This window comes from Haliotis rubra, unplaced genomic scaffold (assembly GCF_003918875.1).
Source record: "Haliotis rubra isolate DU_JTF1 unplaced genomic scaffold, ASM391887v1 Scf140, whole genome shotgun sequence".
Lineage (NCBI taxonomy): Eukaryota > Metazoa > Mollusca > Gastropoda > Lepetellida > Haliotidae > Haliotis > Haliotis rubra.
Genome location: NW_025765337.1, coordinates 118581 through 131434, shown reverse-complemented (window position 1 = coordinate 131434; position 12854 = coordinate 118581). Strand labels below are relative to the sequence as shown.

At 47.6% G+C, this 12854-nt stretch overlaps 1 pseudogene; it reads left to right on the top strand.

Moving 5' to 3' along the window:
• LOC124268871 overlaps positions 1 to 12854 on the top strand; it is a 120098-nt pseudogene that overhangs the window by 81407 nt on the left and 25837 nt on the right.

Below are 12854 nucleotides of genomic sequence, written 5' to 3'. Positions count from 1 at the left end.
GTATTGTAATAACATGTTCAGGTTCATCAGGAGGTGTATTGTAATCACCTGTTCAGGTACATCTAGTGATGTATTGTAATCACCTGTTCAGGTACATCTAGAGGTGTATTGTTATCACTTGTTTAGGTACATCTGGGTGGGTGTGTGCGGCGTGCGCGCGCAGGGTATGGGATTCTATGCAAAAACTGTATGAGAAAGTGTGTGTATAATCAGGTACATAATGACTTAGACATCATTCCTGTTCATCTTCCATAATGCAGATTCCTGTTACTGAACACATAAAAACATGGAAGCAATTGTGCAGAATATTTGGTGTAAGAATATCTTAGTGTCAGCCATGCAGAACCAGTCTGCTGAGTGCCCTGATTCGCCAGGCAACAAGATAGCTTGATCATCTGGCAGGCGTACCTACGACCCGTAATACTACCACCATATGATGCGTTCATTGTACACATGTTATTGTCACCTGTCTGGCTTAAAGAGATTTTGTTGGGCTTGTCTCTGTTGAGAAGTTATGTTTTTGTTCCTCATCCTACACGATTAAACATTTGAATCTTGAATATATAGTGTGGCTTTGTCTGCCAGCCTGCAGCTGACAGTGATTGTTGCTGCTCATTGTCAGCACCTGGACACAGGGAATCCACGTGTTGTGGTAGACATATCATGCAGTTATCATACTCTTCCTGAGGCTCGTAATATTTCATGCATCTTTGATTGATGTAAAGTAGTTGATGGATCAAGCAGTTCCCCACTCTCAGAGCAATTTCTCATTGCCCTTCCCTGATTGGAATCAGTTGCAAGCACATCATTAAGGTTTGTAGCCAGTATTTGTTGTAGCTTGATTCTGAATACAAGTGTTTTCAAGAAGATGACCATGAAGCTAGATAAACAGACAGTTGACAATGTAGGTCACTCAGCTAAGAGTCAGAGGCAATATGATCAGATAACCTGACAATGTAGATCTGGTATATGAATCATGTGACATCATGCCAGGGTGTATCTGAAACATATCACATCCCTCCAGCTTGTATATGAATCATGTGACATCATGCCAGGGTATATCTGAAACATATCACATCCCTCCAGGTAATATATGGAACATGTGAAATCATGCCAGGGTATATCTCAAACATATCACATCCCTCCAGGTAATATGTGACATCATGCCAGGGTATATCTGAAACATATCACATCCCTCCAGGTAATATGTGACATCATGCCAGGGTGTATCTGAAACATATCACATCCCTCCAGGTAATATATGAATCATGTGACATCATGCCAGGGTATATCTGCAACATATCACATCCCTCCAGGTAATATATGGAACATGTGACATCATGCCAGGGTATATCTGAAACATATCACATCCCTCCAGGTAATATGTGACATCATGCCAGGGTATATCTGAAACATATCACATCCCTCCATGTTGTATATGAATCATGTGACATCATGCCAGGGTATATCTGAAACATATCACATCCCTCCAGGTAATATGTGACATCATGCCAGGGTATATATGAAACATATCACATCCTTCCAGGTTGTATATGGAACATGTAACATTATGCTAGGTTATTTATGAAACATGTTGCCTCAGACCAGCTTATGGCTGAAATAATGCTGATGCAACGTAAAACCCAACTCAACTCAAATATATCTGATTAATATATAAAGAACCCTTTAAAAAACATCTTGTCAGGAAATATGTGCAACCTTTTCACCAGTGGTATTAGTTGAGAAACAGTCTCTCAGGTATCTGATACTTGCTGTATATGGTATTCTTGGTATTGGTGTACTTATACTTAGCTTGTATTCACTCCCAGTTTGTTTTCACACCCAGGTTTCCTGGGTTCCCCAAACAGGATGTGTTCCCCATAGTTACAATCACACCATCATAACTGCCTATTATAACTCAAACCATCATTGCTCAAAATAGCCTTCACAACCTCATCATCAGTGATGTATTTGACATGTTATCCTGATGATTGATTTTTTTTTTCTGGAATCTCCCCTTTCCCACCTTAGAAAAACTGCGAAATAGAGGAAACATATTGGCCATGTTTAGCATCTCTTTGAATAAGTCTTCAGATACAAACATCTTGAACACACAGAGTACTATATTCCAGTAAGAATTGTTCTGAATGGGAAAGTAGTGGTGGAATCATCCTGTAGCAGCCCTGTGGTACACTTGGAGTAGTCCAGTAACAGCCCTGGAGTAGTCCAGTAGCAGCCCTGGAGTAGCTCTGGAGTAGTCCAGTAGTAGCTCTTGAGTAGTCCAGTAGCAGCCCTGGAGTAGTCCAGTAGTAGCCCTGGAGTAGCTCAAGTAGTCTAGTAGGAGCTCTGGAGTAGTCCAGTAGTAGCCCTGGAGAAGTCCTGTAGTAGCTCTCGAGTAGTCCAGTAGTATCTCTGGAGTAGTCCTGTAGTAACCCTGTAGTAATCCAGTAGTAGCCCTGGAGTAGTCCTGTAGTAGCTCTGGAGTAGTCCAGTAGTAGCTCTGGAGAAGGCCTGAAGTAGTCCAGTAGTATCTCTGGAGTAGTCCAGTAGTAGCCCTGGAGTAGTTCTGTAGTAACCCTGGAGTAGTCCTGTAGCACCCCTGGAGTATTCCAGTAGCAGCCCTTCAGTAGCTCTGGAGTAGTCCAGTAGCAGCCCTGGAGTAGTCCAGTAGTAGCTCTGGAGTAGTCCAGTAGTAGCTCGGTAGTAGTCCTGTAGCAGCCCTGGAGTAGACCTGTAGCAGCCCTGGAGTAGTCCTGCAGCACCCCTGGAGTAGTCCTGTAGCAGCCCTTGAGTAGTCCTCGTGGTTTGGTAGACTGTCAGTTTTACCTGAAGTCATGGCGATGGAGTAGTCCAGTAGTAGCCCTGGAGTAGTCCTGTAGCACCCCTGGAGTAGTCCTGTAGTAGCTCTGGAGTAGTCCAGTAGTAGCTCTGGAGTAGTCCAGTAGTAGCTCTGGAGAAGGCCTGAAGTAGTCCAGTAGTATCTCTGGAGTAGTCCAGTAGTAGCCCTGGAGTAGTCCTGTAGTAACCCTGGAGTAGTCCTGTAGCACCCCTGGAGTATTCCAGTAGTAGCTCTGGAGTAGTCCAGTAGTAGCTCGGTAGTAGTCCTGTAGCAGCCCTGGAGTAGACCTGTAGCAGCCCTGGAGTAGTCCTGCAGCACCCCTGGAGTAGTCCTGTAGCAGCCCTTGAGTAGTCCTGTAGTAGCTCTGGAGAAGCCCTGAAGTAGTCCAGTAGTATCTCTGGAGCAGTCCAGTAGTAGCCCTGGAGTAGTCCTGTAGCACCCCTGGAGTAGTCCTGTAGTAGCTCTGGAGTAGTCCAGTAGTAGCTCTGGAGAAGCCCTGAAGTAGTCCAGTAGTAGCTCAGGAGTAGTCCAGTAGTAGCCCTGTAGTAGTCCTGTAGTAACCCTGGAGGAGTCCTGTAGCACCCCTGGAGTAGTCCAGTAGCAGCCCTTGAGTAGCTCTGGAGTAGTCCAGTAGCAGCCCTGGAATAGTCCAGTAGTAGCCCTGGAGTAGTCCTGTAGTAGCTCTGGAGTAGTCCAGTAGTAGCTCTGGAGCAGCCCTGGAGTAGTCCAGTAGTAGCTCTGGAGTAGCCCTGTAGTAGTCCAGTAGTAGCTCTGTAGTAGTCTAGTAGTAGTCCTGTAGCAGCCCTGGAGTAGACCTGAAGCAGGCCTAGAGTAGTCCAGCAGCAGCCCTGGAGTAGTCCAGTAGCAGCCTTGGAGTAGCTCAAGTAGTCTAGCAGGAGCTCTGGAGTAGTCCAGTAGTAGCCCTGTAGTAGCTCTCGAGTAGTCCAGTAGTAGCTCTGGAGAAGCCCTGGAGTAGTCCAGTAGTAGTTCTGGAGAAGCCCTGGAGTAGTCCAGTAGTATCTCTGGAGTAGTCCTGTAGTAACCCTGTAGTAGTACAATAGTAGCCCTGGAGTAGTCCTGTAGTAACCCTGGAGGAGTCCTGTAGCACCCCTGGAGTAGTCCAGTAGCAGCTCTGGAGTAGTCCAGTGGCAGCCCTGGAGTAGTCCAGTAGTAGCTCTGGAGTAGTCCAGTAGTAGCTCTGTAGTAGTCCTGTAGCAGCCCTGGAGTAGACCTGTAGCAGCCCTGGAGTAGTCCTGTAGCACCCCTGGAGTAGTCCTGTAGCAGCCCTTGAGTAGCTCTTGAGTAGTCCAGTAGCAGCCCTGGAATAGTCCAGTAGCAGCCCTGGAATAGTCCAGTAGCAGCCCTTGAGTAGCTCTGGAGTAGTCCAGTAGCAGCCCTGGAGTAGACCAGTAGTAGCTCTGGAGTAGCCCTGTAGTAGTCCAGTAGTAGCTCTGTAGTAGTCCTGTAGCAGCCCTGGAGTAGACCTGTAGCAGCCCTGGAGTAGTCCAGTAGCAGCCCTGGAGTAGCTCTGGAGTAGTCCAGTAGTAGCTTTCGAGTAGCTCAAGTAGTCCAGTAGGAGCTCTGGAGTAGTCCAGTAGCAGCCCTGGAGTTGTCCAGTAGCAGCCCTGGAGTAGCTCTGGAGGAGTCCAGTAGTAGCTCTGGAGTAGTCCAGTAGTAGCTCTGGAGTAGCTCAAGTAGTCCAGTAGGAGCTCAGGAGTAGTCCAGTAGCAGCCCTGGGGTTGTCCAGTAGCAGCCCTGGAGTAGCTCTGGAGTAGTCTAGTAGCAGCCCTGGAGTAGTCCAGTAGTAGCCCTGGAGTAGCTCAACTAGTCCAGTAGGAGCTCTGGAGTAGTCCAGTAGTAGCCCAGTAGTAGCTCTGTAGTAACCCTGGAGGAGTCCAGTAGTAGCTCTGTAGTAGTCCTGTAGTAACCCTGGAGGAGTCCTGTAGCACCCCTGGAGTAGTCCAGTAGCAGCCCTGGAGTTGTCCAGTAGCAGCCCTGGAGTAGCTCTGGAGGAGTCCAGTAGTAGCTCTGGAGTAGTCCAGTAGTAGCTCTGGAGTAGCTCAAGTAGTCCAGTAGGAGCTCAGGAGTAGTCCAGTCAGCAGCCCTGGAGTTGTCCAGTAGCAGCCCTGGAGTAGCTCTGGAGTAGTCTAGTAGCAGCCCTGGAGTAGTCCAGTAGTAGCCCTGGAGTAGCTCAACTAGTCCAGTAGGAGCTCTGGAGTAGTCCAGTAGTAGCCCAGTAGTAGCTCTGTAGTAACCCTGGAGGAGTCCAGTAGTAGCTCTGTAGTAGTCCTGTAGTAACCCTGGAGGAGTCCTGTAGCACCCCTGGAGTAGTCCAGTAGCAGCCCTTGAGTAGCTCTGGAGTAGTCCAGTAGCAGCCCTGGAGTAGTCCAGTAGTAACTCTGGAGTAGCTCTGGAGTAGTCCAGTAGTAGCTCTGTAGTAGTCCTATAGCAGCCCTGGAGTAGACCTGTAGCAGCCCTGGAGTAGTCCTGCAGCACCCCTGGAGTAGTCCTGTAGCAGCCCTTGAGTAGCTCTGGAGTAGTCCAGTAGCAGCCCTTGAGTATCTCTGGAGCAGTCCAGTAGCAGCCCTGGAGTAGACCAGTAGTAGCTCTGGAGTAGCCCTGTAGTAGTCCAGTAGTAGCTCTGTAGTAGTCCTGTAGCAGCCCTGGAGTAGACCTGTAGCAGCCCTGGAGTAGTCCAGTAGCAGCCCTGGAGTAGCTCTGGAGGAGTCCAGTAGTAGCTCTGGAGTAGTCTAGTAGTAGCTCTGGAGTAGCTCAAGTAGTCCAGTAGGAGCTCTGGAGTAGTCCAGTAGCAGCCCTGGAGTTGTCCAGTAGCAGCCCTGGAGTAGCTCTGGAGGAGTCCAGTAGTAGCTCTGGAGTAGCTCAAGTAGTCCAGTAGGAGCTCTGGAGTAGCTCTGGAGTAGTCCAGTAGTATCTCTGTAGTAGTCTTGTAGCAGCCCTGGAGTAGACCTGTAGCAGCCCTGGAGTAGTCCTGCAGCACCCCTGGAGTAGTCCTGTAGCAGCCCTTGAGTAGCTCTGGAGTAGTCCAGTAGCAGCCCTTGAGTATCTCTGGAGCAGTCCAGTAGCAGCCCTGGAGTAGACCAGTAGTAGCTCTGGAGTAGCCCTGTAGTAGTCCAGTAGTAGCTCTGTAGTAGTCCTGTAACAGCCCTGGAGTAGACCTGTAGCAGCCCTGGAGTTGTCCAGTAGCAGCCCTGGAGTAGCTCTGGAATAGTCTAGTAGCAGCCCTGGAGTAGTCCAGTAGTAGCCCTTGAGTAGCTCAACTAGTCCAGTAGTAGCTCTGTAGTAACCCTGGAGGAGTCCAGTAGTAGCTCTGTAGTAGTCCTGTAGTAACCCTGGAGGAGTCCTGTAGCAGCCCTGAAATAGTCCAGTAGTATCTCAGGAGTGGTCCTGTAGTCGCCCTGGTGTAGGCCAGTAGCACCTCTGGAGTAGTCCTGTAGTAACCCTGAAGTAGTCCAGTAGTAGCTCAGGAGTGGTCCTGTAGTCGCCCTGGTGTAGTCCAGTAGTAGCTCTGTAGTAGTCCTGTAGTAACCCTGTAGTAGTCCAGTAGTAGCCCTGTAGTAACCCTGGAAGTGTCCTGTAGCAGCCCTGAAGTAGTCCAGTAGTAGCTCTTGAGTAGTTCTGAGGCAGGTGTGCAGTAATCTTGGTGTAGCCACACAGTGTCGTCATCCTTTACTGTAGGGATGCAGTTACCCTGTAGTTGTTGAGTTAGAATGGTTAGCTGATGCTCTAAAAGTACCACACAAGTCTTCCCGCACTGGTGAAATGTATAAATGCTAGATGCTGGAACATTGGAGTTTATTTTGGCCAGTTCTTCATAGATAGATGCTGTACTGAAGTATGTACTTTAATTTCAGATGCTGAGTAATATTGCGAATGACCTTGACTTGTTGCTGACAGACCTGTGTCATCTCTACCCTTCGCCTTCAACGTCAAATCAAAAGCCATGTTTCAACCTGTCCACAATGGCCCCTGAGGATCCTGACCCTAGAATTTCCCCCTATGATTGCCCTCGGGAGCACAAGAAAGGCTGCATCAGGTAACCATAGTAACAGTGTCAGATGTCTGTCACAATTATCAGGCTTAGCCATGGTGTGTTAGAAATGTCCGTAACAGTTATGTTTAAGGTAAGCGTTTAGCCACACCACATCAGGCCTGGGTGTGTGTCTGCACGTTGCAGACATTGGGTGCCACACCACACCACGCCTGGGTGTGTGTCTGCAAGTGGCAGACATTGGGTGCCACACCACATCAAGCCTGGGTGTGTGTCTGCAAGTCGCAGACATTGGGTGCCACACCACATCAAGCCTGGGTGTGTGTCTGCAAGTCGCAGACATTGGGTGCCACACCACATCAAGTTTGGGTGTGTGTCTGCAAGTGGCAGACATTGGGTGCCACACCACACCACGCCTGGGTGTGTGTCTGCAAGTAGCAGACATTGGGTGTCACACCACATCAAGCCTGGGTGTGTGTCTGCAAGTGGCAGACATTGACAGAAACAGGATGCATCTGCAAGTGTTTCCACCTCCTTTGGCCACATCTAAATTCCATAGGATGGTCCTTTCAGCAACTTTGTTAACATGTAATAATTCATAACTTCCCTTTTATGTGTCACATACAATTATATCCAGACATATGAGACAAGTTGGCTCTCCTGTTCTTTTTAACTTTGTCACTCTTCTGTTTATGTGTGATGAGTTTATGAAGGAATAATTGGGTTCTGAACTGTTATTTCTGGTTGATATTTGAGAACGCTAACAGTTTGAATGGTTGTATGAAAGTTTAATGAGCTGTGAGAATGATACATCAGACGCCATGGTGGCTGGGCTCGAGGTGGGGCAACATGTAGTGACCTGTAGCCTGTGAGACCTGTTATTATGTCGTGTGCCTGTAAGATTCTGGAAGTGTTGACTTGTGTTGGCAGTGGCAGCAAGCTGAGTCTTCAGAGCGAGCAAACGTCCACTGCAGACAGCGGCCATGACATCACTACACCAGGCAGCCTGTCTCCCGAGATGCCACTATACCATGTGGAACAAGTTGTTAAGGTCAGTGTAAGGTTTACTTGCTGGAGATACAGTTGAGGTACACGACATTTAGTCTGTTCAGGAAGTACCAATTATCCCAATAATTTGTTAGTGTTACTTGATAACATGTAGAAGTATTCCATCAGCAGTACCATGGCAACTGAAAACACACTAAATCACTTAATTTTTGCCTGAAGACACATGTCCAGTTGTCAAATCATCTAGGTAAATTGAAAAATATATGGAAATATATATATTCTTGTTGCTCCTAATTTCTTGTTTGTTATTTCTTGAAGCATGAGGTGAGGAACGCATCTCCTTTGTCTGACAAAGTAGCAGATGTCGATCAGCGGCCAATCAGCCTATTGGAGAGACTGTCAAAGACACATGCAATATGGCTGCTTCCAGACATTGGCCGATCAGGCGCTGTCCACCTCCTCAAGGACAGAGAGACCGGGGTATGTCTGGTTAAAGTTGTGTAGGTGTAGGTGAAGTAAAGACCGGGATAAGTTGCAACCATGGGTAGGTGAGGAGAACTTGTGGCTGACAAAGGGACTTGGGGATAGGTTGCCACAATGGCTAGGTGAGAAGAATTTGTGGCTGACAAAGGGACTGGCGATAGGTTGCAACAATGGGTAGGTGAGGACAATTCGTGGCTGACAAAGGGACTGGGGATAGGTTGCAACAATCGGTAGGTGAGGAGAATTTGTGGCTGACAAAGGGACTGGGGATAGGTTGCAACAATCGGTAGGTGAGGAGAATTTGTGGCTGACAAAGGTTGCCACAATGGGAAGGAGAGTGAGGGGACTGGGCATAGGGTTGCCACAATGGGAGGTGGTGAGGAGAATTTGTGGCTGACAAAGGGACTGGGGATGAGGAGTTGCAACAATTGGAATTTGTGGTGAGAATTTGTGGCTGACAAATTTGTGGCTGGGACTGGGGATAGGCTGCAACAATGGGTTGGTGAGGAGAATTTGTGGCTGACAAAGGGACTGGGGATAGGGTTGCCAACAATGGGTTGGTGAGGAGAATTTGTGGCTGACAAAGGGACTGGGGATGGGGTTGCCACAATGGGTAGGTGAGGAGAATTTGTGGCTGACAAAGGGACTGGGGATAGGTTGCCACAATGGGTAGGTGAGAAGAATTTGTGGCTGACAAAGGGACTGGGGATAGGCTGCAGCAATGGGGGTGGGGAGAAGGGCGACAAGGGAGGAGAGTTGAATGGGTTTGAGGAGAATTTGTGGCTGACAAAGGGACTGGGGATAGGTTGCAACAATGGGTGAAGTGAGGGACAATTTGTGGCTGACAAAGGGACTGGGGATAGGTTGCAACAATGGGTAGGTGAGGGAATTTAGTGGCTGACAAAGGGACTGGCGATAGGTTGCCACAATGGGTAGGTGAGAGAGAACCGCAGTGGCTGACAAAGGGACTGGGGATAGGTTGCAACAATGGGTAGGTGAGGACATTTGTGGCTGACAAAGGGACTGGGATAGGGTTGCAACAATGGGTAGGTGAGGACAATTATGGCTGACAAAGGGACTGGGGATAGGTTGCAACAATGGGTAGGTGAGGAGAATTTGTGGCTGACAAAGGGACTGGGGATGACAATTGGTTGCGTGAGGAGAATTTGTGGCTGACAAAGGGACTGGGATAGGTTGCCACAATGGGTAGGTGAGGAGAATTTGTGGCTGACAAAGGGACTGGGGATAGGTTGCAACAATGGGTAGGTGAGGAGAATTTGTGGCTGACAAAGGACTGGGGATAGGCTGCCACAATGGTGAAGGGTAAGGAGAATTTGTGGCTGACAAAGGGACTGGGGATAGAGGTTGCAACAATGGGTGGGTGAGGAGAATTTGTGGCTGACAAAGGACTGGGCATAGGTTGCCACAATGGGAAGGGTGAGGAGAATTTGTGGTATTGACAAAGGGACTGGGGATAGGTTGCAACAATGGGTTGGTGAGGAGAATTTGTGGCTGACAAAGGACTGGGGATAGGTTGCAAACAATGGGTTGGTGAGGAGATTTTGTGGCTGACAAAGGACTGGGGATAGAGTTGCAACAATGGGTAGGTGAGGAGAATTTGTGGCTGACAAAGGGACTGGGGATAGTTGCCACAATGGGTAGGTGAGGAGAATTTGTGGCGGACAAAGGGACTGGGGATAGGATGCAAACAATGGGTAGGTGAGGGAGAAGGGCTGACAAAGGTGACTCAGATAGGCTGCCACAATGGGAAAGGTGAGGAAGAGAATTTGTGGCTGACAAGGACTGGGGATAGGAGTTGCCACAATGGGTTGGTGGAGTGAGAATTTGTGGCTGACAAAGGGACTGGGGATAGGGTTGCCTTACAATGGGTAGGTGAGGAGAATTTGTGGCTGACAAAGGGACTAGGGATAGAGTTACAAACAACAATGGGTAGGTGAGGACAGAATTTGTGGCTGACAAAGGGACTGAGGGATAGAGCTGCAACAATAGGTTGGTGAGGGAGAATTTGTAGCTGACAAAGGGAGGATAGGTTGCAACAATGGGTAGGTGAGGACAATTTGTGGCTGACAAAGGGACTGGGGATAGGTTGCAACAATGGGTAGGTGAGGAGAATTTGTGGCTGACAAAGGGACTGGGGATAGGTTGCCACAATGGGTAGGTGAGGAGAATTTGTGGCTGACAAAGGGACTGGGGATAGGTTGCCACAATGGGTAGGTGAGGACAATTTGTGGCTGACAAAGGGACTAGGGATAGGTTGCAACAATGGGTTGGTGAGGAGAATTCGTGGCTGACAAAGGGACTGGGGATAGGTTGCAACAATGGGTTGGTGAGGAGAATTTGTGGCTGACAAAGGGACTGGGGATAGGTTGCAACAATGGGTTGGTGAGGAGAATTTGTGGCTGACAAAGGGACTGGGGATAGGTTGCAACAATGGGTAGGTGAGGAGAATTTGTGGCTGACAAAGGTACTGGGGATAGGTTGCCACAATGGGTAGGTGAGAAGAATTTGTGGCTGACAAAGGGACTGGGGATAGGCTGCAGCAATGGGTAGGTGAGGAGAATTTGTGGCTGACAAAGGGACTGGGGATAGGTTGCAACAATGGGTTGGTGAGGAGAATTTGAGGTTTACAAAGGCACTGGGATAGGCTGCAGCAATGGGTTGGTGAGGAGATTTTTGGCTTAGAGACAGGGATCAGAATAGGGTTGTGTTTAGTGGCGAATCATGTTATTTGCCCACAGAAAATAGTAAGCATGACGCCAGAGCATTGTACTTCATGCCCAGTGCTACGTACAGCATCTTTTTGAAAATCATGGGAACCTCAGTGCAGCTGAATATAGAGTGACCAGGTCTTTATCCCAGAGTGGTTATGTTCATGGCTGCTCAAGGTCAATTCCAACACTGATGTCATGGAGTGTCCATCGAGATCGCCTGACCTCAGTCTCATCAAACACATATGGGATGCTCTTGGAAGAAGTCTTTTTGGCTTGAGACATCAACCCCTAGAATGTTCAAGAGCTGGGCGCCATGTTGGTACAGCTATGGCGCAGGCAGCCTAATGCTGTGTTCATGGGCGTTAGGGAGTCAATGAGACAACATTGCCTTGATGTTATTAATGCGAGAAGGGGCCATACATGGTACTGAACAAGCTCCAATACACATGGCTTGTCCCTAAGAAATCAAAAAGTGACCTGATTGTGCTACTTACTCAATTAGACAAGAAGAAAATACTCTGTCACACACTCACACACACTCTGATCTCCAGCTCTCTCCCCTGTTGTCCCCTGCTCAAATGCTATGCTATGCTTGTTTTCAAATTAAATGTTTTGAATTGAAGTTGATGTAACAATGTTGTGTTCCAGTCCTTTGTGGTGCGTCGGTCAAGTCAGCGTGACTCTCTGGCATTGTCAGTGCAGCATCAGCAGGAGAACTGCTCCAGTGTTGACCACTACATCATCAGAACACCAGCCACGGATTGAGGCTACAGGGCTCTGCCCACTACTTCTCCTCCATACCCTATCTCATCGAGTTCTACATCTGCTGCAAGTCAGTATATGCAGCCACCATTCTTATCTTACTAGCAAACTTTGAAATGTTGAAATCAGCATAAGGACCTTGAGTGCCAAAATACTGTTCACAGTTCAAAGCTTTTGTTTTACATTTATTATGGATTCAGCACTTCAAAGTGTCTAGAGTACAATACATTATGTTATCTGTGAGAACTGTATTCTCACAAGTATTTTCTGTATCAGCAAGGTACGTGAACAAACAAGTAACATTTCATCACAGAATATTCAAGTTAATTATACTACTTTGAAGTTTGTTGAGGCAAACTTTTATTGATGGCTGTGTTGTGTGTCCACAGGGAAGAGCTCCCTGAGCTGCTTGTCCTTCCTGCTGTCATCATGAGGGCAAGGTCGCCTAAAGAGTTGTCTTCCCTTGCACTCTTAGGCCAAGGTCAGTTCAAAGTTCAAATTTTGCTAACATGGCCTTTTATGTTTTTGTCTTCAGTAATATTTCAATTAATATTCTCACTTAGAATAGAACAGGCTTTCCATGTTAGTAGCTTTTCTATTCCATGCCCATTGTCTTATGTAATGAATAAGGTTTGTTATATCATGACTAATAGAAGATTGAAAACAGTATGCAATGACACATTGAGAATAGATTAAAAGAGTTGAATATGAAGGCTCATCTTTGATCATGTTGAGACTGAGTTTGCATGTTATATATCTTACCAGACTTCTGGCAGTCTCCTATTTCCCGACACAACAGTTCTGATAGCCTAGTTGGGACACCAGTCTTACACAAGTCTTGTAGTGAGCCAATCAACATCACACGACAAACATCCAGTTTCCCGCCAGAGTTACCAGCCAAGGTGGGCAACTTCTCCTTATGTTATCTTTTTTGTTTCCTTCTTTGCCTCTTTCTCTCATTTATCTATATAATTCAATTTTTGTAGTCATTAAATTTAAAGTGATTTAACTTAGTTGATGT